Consider the following 18,457-nt stretch of genomic DNA (forward strand, 5'->3'; position numbering starts at 1 on the left):
CCGTGAGGAAGGCAACGTCAGGGGCTGTGGCGTCTAGGAGGTTCCAGAGTTCGATGGCGTGTCTGTGGACGGAGCGGGTGTTGAGCAGGATGCACTTGAGGTGGGTGCTGCTGGTGTTCGACTTGGCGGGTGCTGGTGCGGGGCAGGTCCGGGTGCAGGTGAACTTGCAGGCGTGGCAGCTGAAAGGTCCGTGGGTACGTCGTGGAGTGGCTTGGTGGCAGTCTGGAAGTCGGCCGGTGTTGAGTGCGATGAGGGTTGCGGCGGAGTACGTCAGGCGGGTAGGTCGGGGTCTTCGTGGGCCAGGGGTCCTGGCGCTGGGCGCGGTCCAGGCGCGGACGGGCGCAGACGGGCTTACCTTTGGCGCGCCTTCGGCGCACAATCGGCGCGCCCGCTGCGCGTCACCGCTGCGCGTTCGCACAGTCGCCATTTAAGGCAAAGTGCGCGGGTGGGCGGAGCAGCTGGGAGGCGGGAGTGGGGAGGGAACAGAAGAGAAAAGGGGCGTGGCCACAGGCGGTGGCGGGAGGCGGGAAGCGGGGAGGGAGAGCGGAGGGCGGCGAGGTAGGCGGGCAGACAGGAAGGACACTGGACACAGCAAAGAGGATAAAATTACAATTAACAGGCACAAATGGAGGGAAAAATAAGGCAAAAACAGGAAGGAAAAACGATGGTACAGCACAAGGGAATACAGGCACAATAGACGGGCAAAACAGAGGAAAACAGCTAAAAAAGCGATCGGACGGCACAGAGAAAAACAAGCACAAATTTTTGGCAAAAACACTGGCAAAACCAGAGGGGAGCGGCCAGGCGTCAGCGAGGCCGGCGGCGAGGCAGAGGGCAGGCAGAGGGAGACACACGCAGCAGCTGGTGGCCGTGCGGCGCGGGGGTGTCCCACAAGCTATCCTAGTGGTAGCATGGACCAGCAGTCTTAGGCTAAAACTTCAGAGAGCATGTGAAGCCAGCTGTTTTACCAATTATAATCCCTTGAATACCAAATGAAATGACACCACACAAGATATATATCAAATATATATGTATTTATTTCTAACACAACCCCTCTGCACTCTTTATGAGGTCAGAGATCGAAGTACATCACAAGCTACTCAATTAGCATACGATAAGTTGCACAAATACAGTTATGCCCTAGGGGCCTCACAAACCATATACTAAGTAAGTGGTATAAGAACCACTTCAGAAATAGTGAATACGCCTAGGGAATCGCTGGGGCTACACTAAACAACCAAAGGTTAGGAAGTAGGAGGCCCACGGAGACACGTGCAGTGTCTAAACACAGTCGCGAGTTACCATTGACTTATAATGGACAACGAAGAAGTTACAAAGTTACTGTTTAAGGGCACTTCCGGATGGACTACGACAAAACCCTTTTAGACTTGGACACTTGGAGAGTCAATACCCACGGGAGCATCGGAGTACTCGAGTTACCTCACCCAGGGAAGCCGGGTGCATAGGTGCCTTTTGATGTCGGGTTTCGTCGATGCTTTCAATGGAGAAGTGCTGCAGGCGGCCAGTGGAAGAGTGTCGGGGTGGATCCAAGGGTGGATCGAAGAATTTAAGAACCTGAAAGCAGAGGGGACAGAGCCTGGGTCACTAGCCAGTGACCAGGAAGGAACCAGGTGATGTCGCGATGATCTCAGGTGAAGAGGTGAAGCTTGTGTCTGCAGCCACGAGGACCAGGAAGCGTCGATGACAACCAAGAGCTGGATTCGAGTTGTTCCACTGATGATCTAGTTGACTGCGGTGTCAGAATCCAGATTGGACCAAACAAGCCTTGGGAAATGCAATCCACGCAGGAAGGGAAGATTGGCTTCGGAGCAGACCAGCAAGGTCTGAGGAGCGTCTCCTTTGCAGGGAAGCTGGAGAAAGCCTGGAGCAACCAGGAAAGCAGTTTGGTTTCAAAGGTTTGTCTTCAGGGGGCTCACTAGCCAGCGGGCTAGCAATCAGGAAGACGCATTGAGCTGGAATGCAGGAGTGGGCCCCACACGGCACTCGTGGAGTGTGGAGGGCTGAGCTTCGATGCAAATGGCGCTCGGGTCTGGGGCTTCTTGTACCCCAATGCACAACTTTGAGGGTGCCTTGGTAGTTGCACTGTTAGCAAAATGCAGGATGTCCAGGGTGTCCAGTCCAACGTCTCTCGTGTCTGCCACGGGTCTCAGCTTTGCTGTGCATGTGGGTCGGGGTCATAGAAGTCTGAGAGTCCAGTTCCTGTGTCGCTGAGTCTTCGGGTTCCGGCGGGAGTGTTGACAAAGCAGACCAACAAGTTACTGGCGGTGCCTGTTTGCACAGGGTGGTCACTCCTTGACCACAAGGGAGATGTCTTCAGTCTTCTAGTCAGAAAAGAACATTGAAGGTCCAAGAGTTTTGTATCAGAGTTTCCTTCCAGGATAATCTAAAGTCCTGGGGACACAGCACCTATCTTTATACTAAGAAAATGGGCTGGACTACCTACTAGGTCCCGCCTATGGGTGGACCTGGCAAGGGGGTGGTTACATCCCTTTCCCTTTGTCCAGTTTCGCGCCAGAGCGGGGCTGGAGTGCCTGATGCATCTGGTTTGAACTGGGCTATGCATGGAGCACCTTGTGTGCCCCAGGCAGTGTCTGGAAAAGCATCTTTCCATTCAACCCACCCTGCCCCAATACACTACAGGCTGTCTGGGGATGTGAGCACCTCCCTCAACAGGAAACCTATTGTCGAGGCCTCCCTTGCTGGGGTTTTCCCCACCAGCAGGAGGTCAGACTCGTGTCTGTGGCAGCAGCATCCATTTTGTGATGCTGAGGCTCTGTTTAACTTTAATCGGGTAAAGCAGTATCATACATGTCTTTTCCCTCTAGAAGGGTGGAATGCTACCCCCCCCCCCCAGAGTTGGCAGGGGGGTAGTATTCCAAAGTGTTTGACACCTTACAGGACATGTTTTGATAAAGCCAAACCAAAGTTAGCATTAACCGCGAGGATATAATGCACTTACGAGTATATGGTATGGCTATATCATAGAACAGCTATAAGGAGATGGTTCCGAAAGCTGCAGAGGGGCTCAGCTCATGCTAGGGCACCTTCTCACATAAAACCAAGCACTCTGCCTCCAGGATTGTTAAGGCCTGCCATAGGAGTGACTTATAGGTTACTATGTGTCTAAATATAAGGTAGCTATAGATATACTATATCTAAGTAAGGGGTGATTACACCATCTTACCCAAGCTGAGTGATCAGCCTGTGGTGTCAGTTTGGATGGCCAGCCAGGGGTGGCATAATACATGCTGCAGCCCCTGGTAGGCCTTGGATGCACCTAAGCCCTGTGTACCTATGGTACACTATGCAGGGGCTCACAGAGGTGACCCAATACCCAATCAGATATGTACCTAAAGTACATGGTATCAATTTAGAGAGAGAACCGCTGGGCTGTGGGTCTGAGTAGCAGGCCCACAGCCACACTAAAGTTGAAAAACCAGAAAATCACAGCAAAAAGTGGGGGTGACCATAGGAAGCAGACCCTACTCTCCTACTAACACAACAAAGCAACACACAGCAAAGGGGCAGTACTCTTAATGGCAGCTCTTCCAGCCCTTCTTGGCATGTTCCTTAGTCCAAAAGAGTTCTAAAGTTCCTGGGATGTAGGTCTAATATGTATTCTCCTTTTTCCTTTGAAGTCTTTGTTCAGAAAATCTCTAGCTCAGAAAAACCAGTTCTGTCCTCCTTGGTCCCATCAAACTACAGGATGTGGAGACAGCATTGCGCAGAGCAGACACAGCCTATTCAGGTGTCAGTGACAACTCCTCCCACCACTATAGCCGAGGATGGCACTTCAGCCTATGCAGGGCACACCTCAACTGGATGGTGAATCCACAAGCAGGCAGATGCACATAGTATTGCTAAGTAAGAAAATGCCCTCTTTCTAAAAGTAAATAGAACAATGAATGGATGAAATGTTGAACAATAGCAAACATTCACCCAGGGCCTAAATCCATCATTCTTTGGCCCACCATGCCTTTCCAGTTTAAACCCAGTGCTGCAAAGTTATCATGTGCCCTGGGCACCGCCAATTTTTTTTCTGACCGGTACTGGTGATAACTGACTCTGACTGACCCTGAGCTCTGCCTAACCAGGTCCAGGGACAGAGCTATTCTGAAAGAGACATTTAAAATACAGTAAAAACACCAGCATACACTAGTGTATACTATGGTTTAGGGTACCCTTATGATTGGCATGACCTCTCCTATATGGCCCTAGTACATGATAGGGCAGGAGGATTGAAAATACCTTTAAGTCTCTATTATATAATAGGGCATGGCAGTTTGGAGGTCAGCAGCCCTTTCTGCACTTGCATGTGTGCACTGCTGAAGCCTGGGGTCAGTTCAAAAGCAGCCTTGTGTTGCAGGACTGCTTTTGAAATGCAAATTGTGCCCAAACTCGACTTTGGTGTTTGGGGCACTTAGAAATTGATAAACTACAATGTTTGGGTATGTTAGGTACCCCAGGGTCTCTCCTAGATGTCCCAGGGGTGGGTGGGGTTAGGAATTCATAAGGAGGACCCTTACAAAATGACTTTTAGATGCCCTGGGTTAAGTGAAATTGAAAATTTTACTCCGAACATTGTGGTAAAGTGCTTCCCAAAATCGACGTTTGTGCTAGGAACACTGTGGAGTGAGGATTTGCTTTTTTTTGTTACATTTTCAGAACCCATGAAGTCTCCCCTAGGTATACACTGGGTGTGGGGTCCTGTAGATAAAGGCAAGGCCCTTATAAAAGATGTTTTATAAGCCCTGATGTTGGAGAAATTGCCCAATTAATTTTCTCCATTGCACATTCCCAGCCACATAGGTTATCACGGCAAAATGTTATGAACTAATAATTCCCGCTGCACGATTTATAATAATACCATTCAAGGACTTCCTAGAATGGTGTTGATAAATCCAACACTATGGTATTTTTAAATTGATCCTAAAGTGTACAGATAAGAAGTTATAAGACTTTCTTGTCTGTAAGTCAAAATTCAGCCTTCCAGTGGTCTGTCCTGATTGGTCAGAGTTAAGTGGATTAGCCAGGCTCCTTTGATGAGGGGATACATAGCCCCTGGGGTTTTAAAGCCCTTCTAGGAGGGAAGGGTCTCCTACATAGGAAGCCAGAGCAGGGAGAGGCCAGTTTCATTAACATGGGTTATGGGTGGACCTGGCAAGGGGGTGGTTACATCCCTTTCCCTTTGTCCAGTTTCGCGCCAGAGCGGGGCTGGAGTGCCACATGCATCTGGTTTGAACCGGGCTATGCATGGAGCACCTTGTGTGCCCCAGGCAGTGTCTGGAAAAGCATCTTTCCATTCAACCCACCCTGCCCCAATACACTACAGGCTGTCTGGGGAGGTGAGCACCTCCCTCGACAGGAAACCTATTGTCGAGGCCTCCCTTGCTGGGGTTTTCCCCAGCAGCAGGAGGTCAGACTCGTGTCTGTGGCAGCAGCATCCATTTTGTGATGCTGAGGCTCTGTTTAACTTTAATCGGGTAAAGCAGTTAAGCATGGGCGTAAAATCCGCTCCGATCGCGGATTTTTCGGATTTTCGGCAAATTCGCAATCCGCGAACTCTCGCGAATTTGTCGAAAATCCGTGAATCCGCTCGCGGCGGATTTTTTGCTTGGTTGCGGCACGCGGCGTGGTGCACGGCGTTCACTTTCCGTCATTTAGCGTTTGCCGAGTTGTTTTTCTTTGCGAGTGACGCGCCATTTTAGATCTTGCTGCGTGTTCCCGCGGGAGTTTAGCGCCCGCGAATACGTACTCGCGGCTTGCCACCTTGCACAGCACACCTCGCGAGAGTTCGCAATTGCGAACACGTAGTTGCGGCGGAAAGGAACAATCTCGCACTTGCGAAATAGAGATTTTGCAATTTCGCACAAGAAAATCACCAGCAAACAGGATAAACCTTCAGAAAATTATGATTTTTATCAGAATCACTCCTCAGGTTGACATTTGCATGGCCTTTTTTTTTTGCAAGGAGTCCATTTTGGGGGGGGGGGGAAGGAAGTGCCCCACAGTCTCCAACTTCCTGTTCCTGTCCAGCAGGCTCCTCCCAGTGCTTTGTCCATCTCCTGGTCACTTTCATTTGGATCTGGAGCTGGAAGGATTACTTTTTGTGGGTGCTGCTGGATATTTGGATTTGAGGCCTTTTTGACTGTCTTTGGATCACTTTTGGATTAGAAATCAACTTTCACAAGTAAGTTTGTTTGGGGCATTACAGTTGCTGCAAGTAAAATTTTGGAACTTTTTCAGAACATTAAATAAATTATATTGTGGGTAGCCACAGTATCCAGTAGGACCAGGGTTGGTTAGGGGTGCATGATACAAATGTTTTGTTGAATTTAAACACCATTGAGGCCATGGATGGGCTGGGATTGTGCTGATTTTTGTCCTTTTTTTGGGCCTGCTGGTGTGGCCCTGGGGTGGTGAGTGTTGCATTGCATGGGCCTAGTCTTTCTGTGGGGTGTCTTCTTGAATTTAAACATAATTGAGGCCATGGATGGGCTGGGATTGTGCTGATTTTATTGTTTTTTGTCGTTTTTGGGGGGGTGCTGGTGTGGCCTTTTGCCCAGGGGTGGTGGTGCATGGACTGAGTGTGCCTGTGGTGTGGTCTCACTCTCTTTAATGTAAACATCATGGATGGCATTGGATTGTGGTGATTTCTGGCTGTTTTTCTGTTTTTTGGGGGTGTACTGTTGATGTGGACTGGCCATGTGGGTGGTGGTGGTGGCCATCTTGAGTGCTGGCTGGTACAGGCAACATGTGCTTGGGGTGTAAGGGAGGGGCCATTTTGAGGAGAGGCAGTGTCTGAGGCCTGCACTTATTTTGCCTACTTTTCATCCATTATGCCCAGGGGTAGTGAGTGTTGCATGGGCCTAGTGTTTCTGAGGGGTGTCTTCTTGAATTTAAACACCATTGAGGCCATGGATGGGCTGGGATTGTGCTGATTTTATTGTTTTTTGTCGTTTTTTTGGGCCTGCTGGTGGGGCCCTTTGGCCAGGGGTGGTGAGTGTTGCATGGGCCTAGTCTTTCTGTGGGGTGTCTTCTTGAATTTAAACATAATTGAGGCCATGGATGGCCTGGGATTGTGCTGATTTTATTGTTTTTGTCGTTTTTGGGGGGGTGCTGGTGTGGCCTTTTGCCCAGGGGTGGTGGTGCATGGACTGAGTGTGCCTGTGGTGTGGTCTCACTCTCTTTAATGTAAACATCATGGATGGCATTGGATTGTGGTGATTTCTGGCTGTTTTTCTGTTTTTTGGGGGTGTACTGTTGATGTGGACTGGCCATGTGGGTGGTGGTGGTGGCCATCTTGAGTGCTGGCTGGTACAGGCAACATGTGCTTGGGGTGTAAGGGAGGGGCCATTTTGAGGAGAGGCAGTGTCTGAGGCCTGCACTTATTTTGCCTACTTTTCATCCATTATGCCCAGGGGTAGTGAGTGTTGCATGGGCCTAGTGTTTCTGAGGGGTGTCTTCTTGAATTTAAACACCATTGAGGCCATGGATGGGCTGGGATTGTGCTGATTTTATTGTTTTTTGTCGTTTTTTTGGGCCTGCTGGTGGGGCCCTTTGGTCAGGGGTGGTGAGTGTTGCATGGGCCTAGTCTTTCTGTGGGGTGTCTTCTTGAATTTAAACATAATTGAGGCCATGGATGGCCTGGGATTGTGCTGATTTTATTGTTTTTTGTTGTTTTTGGGGGGGTGCTGGTGTGGCCTTTTGCCCAGGGGTGGTGGTGCATGAACTGAGTGTGCCTGTGGTGTGGTCTCACTCTCTTTAATGTAAACATCATGGATGGCATTGGATTGTGGTGATTTCTGGCTGTTTTTCTGTTTTTTGGGGGTGTACTGTTGATGTGGACTGGCCATGTGGGTGGTGGTGGTGGCCATCTTGAGTGCTGGCTGGTACAGGCAACATGTGCTTGGGGTGTAAGGGAGGGGCCATTTTGAGGAGAGGCAGTGTCTGAGGCCTGCACTTATTTTGCCTACTTTTCATCCATTATGCCCAGGGGTAGTGACTGAGTGTTGCATACTTGCATGTCCCACTCCCTAGTCTTTCTGTGGGGTGTCTTCAATGTAAACATCATGGATGGCATGGGATTGTGCTCATTTTTCTGTGCTTTGTCGATTTTTTGGGGTGTATAACTGAACTGATGTTCCTCTGTCTTCCATTGCTTTTAGGTGCACAAAAAGACTCAAGAGAACCACCAGTGCCAGGAAGAAGTCCTGCAGCGGTGTGTGTGTGCAGCATAACGTCACGCGACGTCACGTCTGGACACAGAACCCTCTGCAACTCGTGCAACTGCTGCTGTGCTGACCTGCTCTGAAGAAGATGGCCCCCAAAAAAGTAACCCGTAGCTCCTCTAGCAAGAAAGGTGCCAGTAAGGAGCAGAAGAAGCAAGTTACCAAGGACACTGGTGTGCTGCCCGCCCCTTTTTTTGGGAGTAAAAAAAAAAGTATGCCTGCAGCAGCAGCAGCGGGATCTGCTGGGGACCAAGCTGGCAGCAGCACCCCCGCTCCATTGGGCTCAGTGCCACCACCACCACCACGCCAACTTAAGTCCAAGCCCTTGAGTGCTGCAGAGGCAGCCAGTATAGTTGTTCAATCACCATCGACCAGTGATGTTGGCTCATCGCAAGAAAGCAGCAGCAATGTCCCTCAATCAACACAGGTTGTTGTAGCTCATCTGACGAGTGTTGAACAACCACAGCCGCAACAACAATCACATGTGCAAGTACAAGCCCAAGTACATGTGGAAGGAGAGGCAGCGCAAGGAGATGCGCAAGCAGAGGTGCATGGAGGGTCACAACAAGTGCCCACAATAGTTGTTCCTCCCGAAGTAGGGGCACATCAGGAAATCGACAATCAAGGCGAGGTATCATTTGAGGAAGCCACTCCTCCTGATGATCCTTCATTGTCTTCCACACCCCTAGCAAGGAAGAGATCAAGGGTGGTGTCTACATCTTCTTCAAGCACACCTCCTTCTGATGATACGGATCAAACTTGGGAACCAGCACCACAGCCGTCTGAGAGTGAGGCACACCATGATCCGACAAAGGTAGTTAAGCGTAAAAGGAAGCTCGTCCAAAGTCTCAGAGTTATGGAGTGTGATGAGTCTCAACAAGAAGTGGCGGATACTGCTGCTGATGAAGACTCTGCCAACGACGACCCAGTCATCATAAAGGTCACTGCAGCCCCAGCGGGCATGCAGCAAACAGACATTTTGACCCTAGCCCGAAGAGCTGCTGAGTGTGATGATGATGATAATGTTGTCGATGAGGAGGCAGTGGAAACACCACAATCATTGGAGTTAAGTAGTACACCAACTCGTCCCGCTTCCATATTTCTTTCTGGCAAGAAGAGACCTCCGTCAACCTCGACCTTAATTAGTGGCGGTGAAAGTGCAAAACGTACAAAAGTTGGGCAATCCAGATCCTCCACTTCATCTGGCATTAGCTTCATGACCACCACCACTAGTATCGCCGCCTCCTCCATGTCCCACAGACACTCCAAGTCCCCAGTTTGGGACTTCTTTACTGTTTGTCAAAAAAATCCAAAGTTTGCCATTTGTACCATTTGTAAGCAAGCAGTTAGTCGTGGTAAGCCAGGTACCAACTATGGTACCGGAGGCCAGAGAGGTCATCTTAGGAGACAGCACACTGTCAAATGGTTTGCGCACCTAGATGCGATCAAGAAAGGCCAAATTCAAGGAAACGTTGATGTTTCATCTGATGATGACGAGCAGGAAGAAGACGTGTCAAACACTTCCCTTACACCCAGTACCCCTGTCAGCAGCACACCCAATGTGAGGCACACTAAGAGTGTTGGAGCGAGTGAGACACCAACGCACAAAAGTTCACCAGCGAGCAAAATTGGGTCAACGAAGTCATTATCAGCCCGTAAATGCTTGGTCCAGGGCAACATTAGAACAATGCTTACTTCAGACGTGCCATATGAACGCAACCACCCACTGACGCGTCTGTATAACACTAAGCTGGCTAAAATGCTAGCTGTGGACCTTCTACCTTTTTCTTTTGTAGAAGCTGTAGGTTTTCTTGAATTAGTGGCAACGCTCTGCCCTAAATGGAAGGTTCCGAGCCGGTTCTATTTTGCCAGAGTTGCGGTTCCAGCACTACATGAAGATGTGCTGGAGGCGATTGGGGCAGCTTTGCAGAAGAGTGCTGTTCACACAATACATCTGACAACAGACATGTGGACCAGTGGCGCAGGCGCTGATTACATGTGCATCACTGCACACTGGGTCTCTTTTTCAGGTGTTATAGCAAAGCTAAACGCAGGTGTTGACCCGGACAAAGTTTTCAAAGCTGCTCGGAAACATGCAACACTAGCCATGTTTGGCTTGGAGAAAAGTCACACAGCAGAAAACCTTTTGGAAGAGTTTAACAAAAAGGTGTTGAAAATGCTATCCCCCCTAAAACTCAAGATTGGTTATGTTTCCACGGATAATGGCGCCAATGTAGTTAAGGCCATGTTGAAGGGTGACCATGTTAGAGTGCCGTGTTTGGCGCACTGTATCAACCTGGTAGTTCAAAAATTCTTGATGGATAAACAGAGTACAGCGTTCGAGGTAATGGCCACCTGCCGCAAAATGTGCAACCATTTCAGCCATTCTTTTAAGGCCCGGAAGCATCTGCGGAGACTGCTATTTATACGTGGAATGCCAGTGAAAGCACTCATCCAGGAGGTGGCAACACGTTGGAACTCAACCTTCTACATGCTTGAGCGTCTGTATGAGCAGTATACGGTACTCGATCACTATTTCTTCACAGAGGGTACATCTCAGAAGGAGGACCTGCGGATGAGTGCGGCGCAATGGGACATAGTTAAAAGCCTGACAGACATGCTTCGTCCTTTTGAGTTCTTCACGCGTGCAGTCAGCCAGGAGGACTGTAATTTGGGAAAAGCTATCCCATTGTTGTGCATGCTGGAGCACCAACTGATGGCGGTGTCTTCTGAGTTTGAAAAAGATGAAAAAAGAAAAGACCATTTTATTTTGTCTGAGAAATTATTAGAGCGCCTACGTGGTGATGAACGTCTTGAAAAGATCAAGTCAGATCAGCATTACATTTGTGCTACTATTCTGGATCCACGCTACAAAAAGGCGCTGGCAGGCGAAGCATTCTTTCCTTTTGCTGATGCAGATGTTCAAAAGTACAAACATTGGTTAGCCTGGTCAGCCAAGAGGTATGAAAAAGAACGGCAGGTTATTGAAGGAGAAGCCAGTACATCAGCATCAGCATCAGCAGGCCATCCCCAGTCACAAGAATCCACTTCTGCACCTGTGGCTGGGGCACAAGTGACCTCTCAGCCGTTAAAGACACCGGCAACTGGATCATCTGCACCACACACAATGACAACACTAACAGTGGCTGCGGAGGAGGATTGGCTAAGTTTGATGGGGTATGGTTCTCGAAAAAATGTCACAGGCACAGCAAAAAGTAAGCAAAGTGGAGGAACAGTTGATGACCTTGAGTCGATGGTGCAGGACTATCTGAATGACTCAACAGAGGTCTTTCTTAATGATGAGCCATTGCAGTATTGGCATGGCAAAAAACAATTGTGGCCACAGCTCTTCAACCTGGCTATAAACTATTTGTCTTGCCCACTCGCAAGTGTGTCTTCTGAACGTGTTTTCAGTGCTGCTGGTGGCATTGTAACTCCCAAACGGAGCCGCCTCTCGCCCAAAAATGTGGAGCGGCTGACAATGATCAAGATGAATCAGCACCTCATACCACCAGATTACAAAGTACGAGAAAGCACGCCGCATGAAGACGAGGAGGACGGCAACGTAGATGAGGGGATTTGTTCTCTGTTCGGTGGCACTGACCTCATCCAGCCTGAATTCGCAGAGTATGATGACGAAATCTTGTTCTTATTCCCTGACACCGAGCCCTGAAAATGAGACAATCAATCAAGAACTTTCTTTTTCGTCCTTTTCACTTTTATTCCTGTGTGCTTTGTGTCTCTCTTTCTTTGTTTTGCACAGTTAATTTCATTCAAACTTTAATCACCTAATCCCAAAAACAAGACCATCATCAGAACTGTCTTCACTTGTTTGCTTATTGATTTGAAGGTGCCGCAGTCTACATTCCTCAGGTTCACAAGTTCTGAAGAACATGCTCCTCTATCCTCCTCCTCCAGACTGCGATTTCCCTCCAAGCAGAGTGCTGGATTACGCCCAATGAAGAAAGACTCAGCACTTGTGGGGGTGTTGTACTTCTTTGCGGGTGAGTTGACGGATTTGGGCCCATTGCTGTGAAGCTCTAATAATGGACAAAAGTGTTTTGTACCAAATATGAGGTGGAAATTTCTTGCCGTTTTTGCTGACTTGCTTGCCTTTGAGGTGCTCTTTGGTGGGGTTCCGGGTGTTTGTGGGTAATTTTTGGTGTCTGTCGAAGCACTGCTGCGAGCCTGCGACAGTCTAATCTTGATTGCATTTGCTTTTCAGGAAATCCGTGGTGGAAAACAGGAGTTATGATGATTGATGATGATGACCTAGCTGAACAGCGCCGCATTTGGACCGAAGGCCGAGAGATATTGTAAGTGTTGGACTTGGGCCTTCTGGCAGGTTCACCCCTGAACTTTTTGCCTTGAAATTATAGTGATTTCTGGTCTTTGCGCACTTTGACACTGTGGCGCAGTGTAAAGTGCGTGCTCTCCCTGAGTGCGTGTGTGAGATTGGCCTGCCCTCCCATAGGAATGCATGGGGAATGTCTGTGTCCCTGGTAGTTCCTGGTGCGTGAGGTGTGCATGGTCAAGTTTGGTATGTGTGAACTCGGGGGAGTGAATGCTGCGAGATGGTGTATGCCGCATGTATGTGTCTAGAAGGGAAGCGCCATTTCTAGACATGGCTGTACGTGTGCTGTGAGGGTGCTGGCGTGTGATTGGCTGGAGCTGGCTGGGATGCCAGGCTCCAGGAAGTCTGTGTGGGTCTGCCCCGGTGGTGAGTGGGAGATTAGCATGAGTGATGTGTGGGAGGAGTGTACCTGTGTCCTGGATGGGCTGGGTTTTCCCCACACAATGCTGGCTCCGCCCCCCTGTGGTGTGACTGATGACCCTAGCCCTGCCTGTGAATAGAATGGATGGTTGGGCCATCAACAGTACTCCCAGACCAGCTGCGACTGGTTCTGCCCCCACCCTGCACCTAAAGACAAAGGGAAAAGGTGTATAAAAGAGGGGCTGTGACCCCATGAAAATGTTCTTGTTCCCAACTTGAATCTCTCCAGGGGCGTGCTGCTGCTTGGGCTCAGGGATGGCTTGCCTCCCTGAGCCCTGCCCAGCCCCTGGACTCTACCAGGACCTGATTGTTGGCTGTTGCCCTAGCGCCTGGAAGCGCTTCCTTCTCTCAGGGAGCGCTGGATTATTGCCCCAGGGCTGTGGCTGCCCTTAGCGCCCCGTGAGCGCTTTACTTTGCCTGCCTGGGCAGAGCGCTGTCGTTTTCCCTCGGAGGGAAGCGCTCCTGCCCCCTTTGGTGCCCCAGAGTGCTTCGTTGCGCTCTATTCTTAAATTGCGGGTGCCACCCCGTTTATCTGGTCCTGAGCGAGTGCCCACCTCGCTGGTACCTTTTAAATGCCCCTCGAGGGAGGCCACCCCTCGTAAATACCCCCGAGAAATCACCGCCGCAGCCGCGGGCAAAACCAGGAAGTCAGGCGGCATCGCGCCTGACTGTAGGCGGGACTTCCGGTTTCCCGGAGGAAGTCCCGCCCGCCGCCGCGCTGGGATTGGCCGCCGCCGACCGGAAGAGGATTGAGGCGGAGCAATGGCCGCCCGGGGCTCCCATGATGTGGAGAGAGCCCCGGGGCAGCCAGGAAAGTGCAGCGCCGGTGTTGCGGGGCTCCCATGGAATGGAGGGAGCCCCGGCCGAGGTGTCCGCCCGGAGCCACGAGAGCTCCGCCTCCCGAAGTCCCGGTCCCGAGATGGGGGACCGGGAGAAGCGTGGTGCATCACCCCCCGCCCGGAGAAGCAGCCGGTGAGTAGAGCTGCCTGGGAGGAAGGCGGGGGGAGGAGAGAGCACCTACTTAAGGCCCCACGCGCTGGAGGCCCTGTGTTACTATGCAGCCCCCGCTTGACAGTGGGGCTGCTCAACGATGGGGGGCATTTGTTGGCTTGAGGAGCAGGATGGCTCCAGAGGCCCCCCCCCCGTATTTGCAGAGCCTAGATGGCTCAAGGGGGCGCAGTTGTTCTGATGGGCCCATGCTTCCCCGCACAGCTCTTCCTAGGGGCAGAGCTGATTCCCAGAGCCCCGTGGCTCCAACGAGGGGGACATGTATTTCTTTAAGGAGCCAGAGTGCTCCTGTGCACCCATTATGGATTCACAGCCTGTGAAGGGCTCCAACGTTTTGGGCGCAGTGTTCCTGAGGGGCTAGTGAGAGCCCCAGGCGAGAGTTGTTCCCCAGCTGCCCAGCAAGTAGTGGGCAGCTGCACCGTTTAGGTATTTTGCTTCTAGGGACATGTTCTGGACTTTAGGAGTGAGGCGCACTCCTTCATCCCTGGCCTTTCCCCAGCTGCGCAGCACTTAGTGCCAGCTGCAGCGTTTAGGCCCCCCTGTCCTGTCCCTCAGCTGCCCAGCAAGTAGTGGGCAGCTGCTACGTTTAGGTTCTGGCGCAGTGGCGCAACCTGGACTTTGTGAGTTCTACGCTAAAGGTTTAGATGCTGTTTTGATCTATGTCCTATTGCTCTTGGGTGTTAGGAAATGTACAATGTGTAGTATGTTTTGCGCACCCTGTGTTCTGCACCTCTGAATGTGTTGTTGATACATTATGTGCCCTGTTCCTTACACCGCTGAACGTGTGTTGATGCGTCATGTGTTCCTTACACCGCTGAATGTAGGTTCTGCATCATGTGTTTTGTCCCCAGGTCTATGCCCCTATGTGTATTGTGATACTGAGGTGGTTGTTCTTGCTAGTGCAGGTGGTGCTAGTAAGGTCCTGGTTCCCTGCGTGACCTGTTCCTAGGGTGGTTAGGATTGCGTAGGGGGGACTTACCAGTTACCAGTGGGTACTGGTTTTGTGCTTTATGTCCTATTTTGTGTTACAGTGATCTTCTGTTATAAGTGATCCCAAGGGCTTGATACTGAGCTTGCCCCCTGACCAGAGTCCCAGGACCAGTGGACTCTATGGTGCCTTCCCTGCCAAATTGATGGGACTTGTCTGATCTCCCTGGGCCCCTGGGGCCTCGCTGAAGTGTGCCTCGCTCGTTCCCCTCGGCAGCTCGTGCCGGCAGCCCGTCCAAGCCTCGAGCCGCGCCGCTCTCCCCTGAGCCGCGCCGCTTCGCTAGGTCGCCCGCATCCTGCCTCCCCCCTCCTCTTCTGAGCCGCACACATTGGTCGCCCCAGAGAAACGCTTGTACCATGCCGGCAGCCCGTCCAAGCCTCGAGCAGCGCCGCTCTCCCCTGAGCCGCGCCGCTTCGCTGGGTCGCCCGCTCAAGCTTACTAAGGAGGTCACTCGCATTATCCCGTGCAACCAGGACGGAAGGTACTGTCTGATAGGCTATGTTCTAAGTTCTAGGCCTACAAGTATTGTATTGTTACTTATAAAAGTGCTGATTCCTGACAGTGGTCCAGGTGGCCCTGTCTTGTAAATAATCCCTTGTAAATTCTGCCCGTGCCTCTGGCACATTGTAAAGTGTGTTTTATCTAATGTGTTTTGGTGTAATACAAAGGCTATTTTTATATAACCTTGTGTGGAGTTTCCTTTGTGGTGGGCCTTTGGTTGTTGTTGCTGGGGTGCGTGCGCAAATACTTAGCCTACATCGCCTCCAAGTTTAGCCTTGCTGCTCGCGCCACGTTACCTAGAGGGTGAGTAGGGGTTATCTTGGCGTGTAACTCCCTTGCCCTGACTTGGGTGTGGTGGTCTCTGACTGACTTTGGCGAAAGCCCTGGCCAGCCAGGGATCCCATTTCCAACATTGGCGGCAAGCGGTGGGATAAGGATTTGTGTTTGCGTTGTACCTTAGTAGCAGCTGGCTGCACCACAAAGCTCTGCATTTTAGATAAAAACATTTTGGGGATTATTGTATGGAGTTTGCTAAAAATGTCATTTCTGTGGAAATGTGTTTCTTGTGCACTTTGAGTTAGGTGTCCCTAGCTCGGGAGGGTAGATCATCCCCCTATGTGCAGTGTGTTTTCTGGATGCACCAGAAGGGTGTGATCCAGTGGTGGCAGCATGAGGGTGTCCAGTGCATGTGTCCCCCGTCCCTGCCCTAGAGTAATGGTACCTGTGTCAAGTGTGGTCAGGTTGAGAAGTCAGGGGTGGTAGAAACTGCCTTACCAGTCTGGGGAGGGGTGTGTGTGGATGAATGGTGTGTGGCACTGGACGTGTTTGTAAGTTCTCTGGATGGGGAGCTTGCTGAATGCTTGTTTTGTTCAGATACCTAAGTCCTGTGTGTTGAACTTTTCCCAAGAACGTCTGCAGATAGTGGAGCCTGCTTTTTGATTTCTGTGGTCTGTTGAGAGACAGAGTTTTGGAGTTGGTAATGTTCTGGGAGGAGAGAGGCATAGGGGATGGAGTGATTCCAAAAGGAGTGTCTGAGGTGTCTTCCAGCCCTACGTGGTGGAAGAGGTTCAGTGTAGCCCAGCTAGGTCTCGGTGTAGGGGCCCACGTCCTGTCTCAAGAGGAGAAGGAGTGGGTGGGACTGCATGTCTCCAGGTGCCCGAAACCCAGTGTCAGGGCCTGGATTGTTTCTGAAGGGAACATCAGGTCGGGGGCCTAGGCTGTACCAATAGGTCATTTGAGGAGGATCTTCCAGAGTGTCTGGAGAACGTGGAACCTCTGTAACCAGGGTTCCAGTAGTTCTGGTGTCTGGCAGTACCGCTCCAGTTGGGAGGGTGCAGAAGTCCAGATGGAGGGGTGCGAGGGGGATAGGTTCCCCAGTGGAAGAACCAGTGGGTCAGGGGCCAACCAGAAGGGTTGTGTCGCCAGGGAGTGACCATGGTGATGCCACTTCTGTCCTGAGTGTCAGGCAGACTTGTACACGACACATTAGTTGTGTCACCCTCAAGGAAGTCCTGGTGCGCCAGGCATCTGACCAAAGGGTACGTCCCTCGGTTGGGGAGCCAGTAGCCGGTGTTTCCGGATCTGGACGTCAGGGCAACTGTATGTAGTGTCCTGAAGTTACAAGAGGGAACTCCTGCCTGATGAGAAGGAACCGGGTAAGCTGTATGGGTGATTGACCTGCAGTGGTTGCCTTGCTGCTGAAGGAGGAGAGAAAGCCTTAGATTTTTGTTTTCAACTTGTAGAAGTCCTGGTGCGCCAGGCATCTAACCAAAGGGTAGCGTCCCTAGGTTGGGGAGCCAGGGTCAGGTGTTGCCTGTCCTGGACGGCAGGGCGACTGTAGCCAGTGTCCTGGCCGGTTTGTCTTCTAGGGGTACCCCTGCGAACACAGGTGGGGCTCATCTTAAGTGAAGAGACCCTGTGTTTCCCAGAAGGGGTGGTACAGGCCTAGCAGGGATCTTTAGGGTTCTTGGCTGAGTGTTGTGGTACTACCCTGAGAGCAGGTGGGGCCTACCTTAAGTGGAGGGACCCTGTTCTACAGTGGGAGGGTGCAGAACTCTGGAAGGGGGTCAGAGGAAGTCTGACCCCTGTGCATCCGGTGAATTTGAATCCCAGGTGGTAAACCAGTTAAGGGAGCGGTGACCTATCTGTCATGACCAGCCTGGTGTCCTGTAGGCACCGCACTAAGCCGCGTCTGCCTTCGGCCGCGCAGTCTATGCCGCTCGCCGTCCCCGTCTCGACGCGGTCCGCGAGCCGCCGCCTGTGCCGCATCTGGCAACCCGCAAAGTGCAACGCCTTACTACACCGATCTTGTGCTGGTCTGACTGTGGTCACTGCTGCTGAGGAAGTCAGGTCCTAAACTGGTGGGAGAGTTGTGTTCTGGAGGGTGCTTCAGAAGTAGAGGTAGGGTGGGGCATTCTTGCCCGTGACCTCTGGTCAGCCTGAGGGTGCGGACCCTGGGTTGAAGGATCAGTGGTAGTTAGGAACTACGCTGAGAAAGGGAGTGGAGAATGGCTATTGTAGGCCAGGGGTTACTACCCCCCACTCTGTGTATTGGCATGGACCAGTGGTATCTGGGTGGCCTAGGGCCTGGTCCTGGCCGTGGACAACTAAGGAGTACCAGTGGGGTAGCCTAGTTGGGCCTGTTTTTTTTAAGTATGTGCTTGTCTTATGGATCAATGTGGCATAGAACCGGAGGGTGTCCCTGCAGTGCGGGCCCGCGTCCGTGTTCTAGCGCCCCAAGCAGGGAAGTCCATCACGGTGGTGATTGGTCTCCCCTGCGTTTTGGCTGGAAGGGGGTCGTGTTGGACTTGGGCCTTCTGGCAGGTTCACCCCTGAACTTTTTGCCTTGAAATTATAGTGATTTCTGGTCTTTGCGCACTTTGACACTGTGGCGCAGTGTAAAGTGCGTGCTCTCCCTGAGTGCGTGTGTGAGAT

The sequence above is a fragment of the Lissotriton helveticus genome, chromosome 6 (assembly GCF_964261635.1).
Source record: "Lissotriton helveticus chromosome 6, aLisHel1.1, whole genome shotgun sequence".
In the NCBI taxonomy this organism is placed as follows: domain Eukaryota; kingdom Metazoa; phylum Chordata; class Amphibia; order Caudata; family Salamandridae; genus Lissotriton; species Lissotriton helveticus.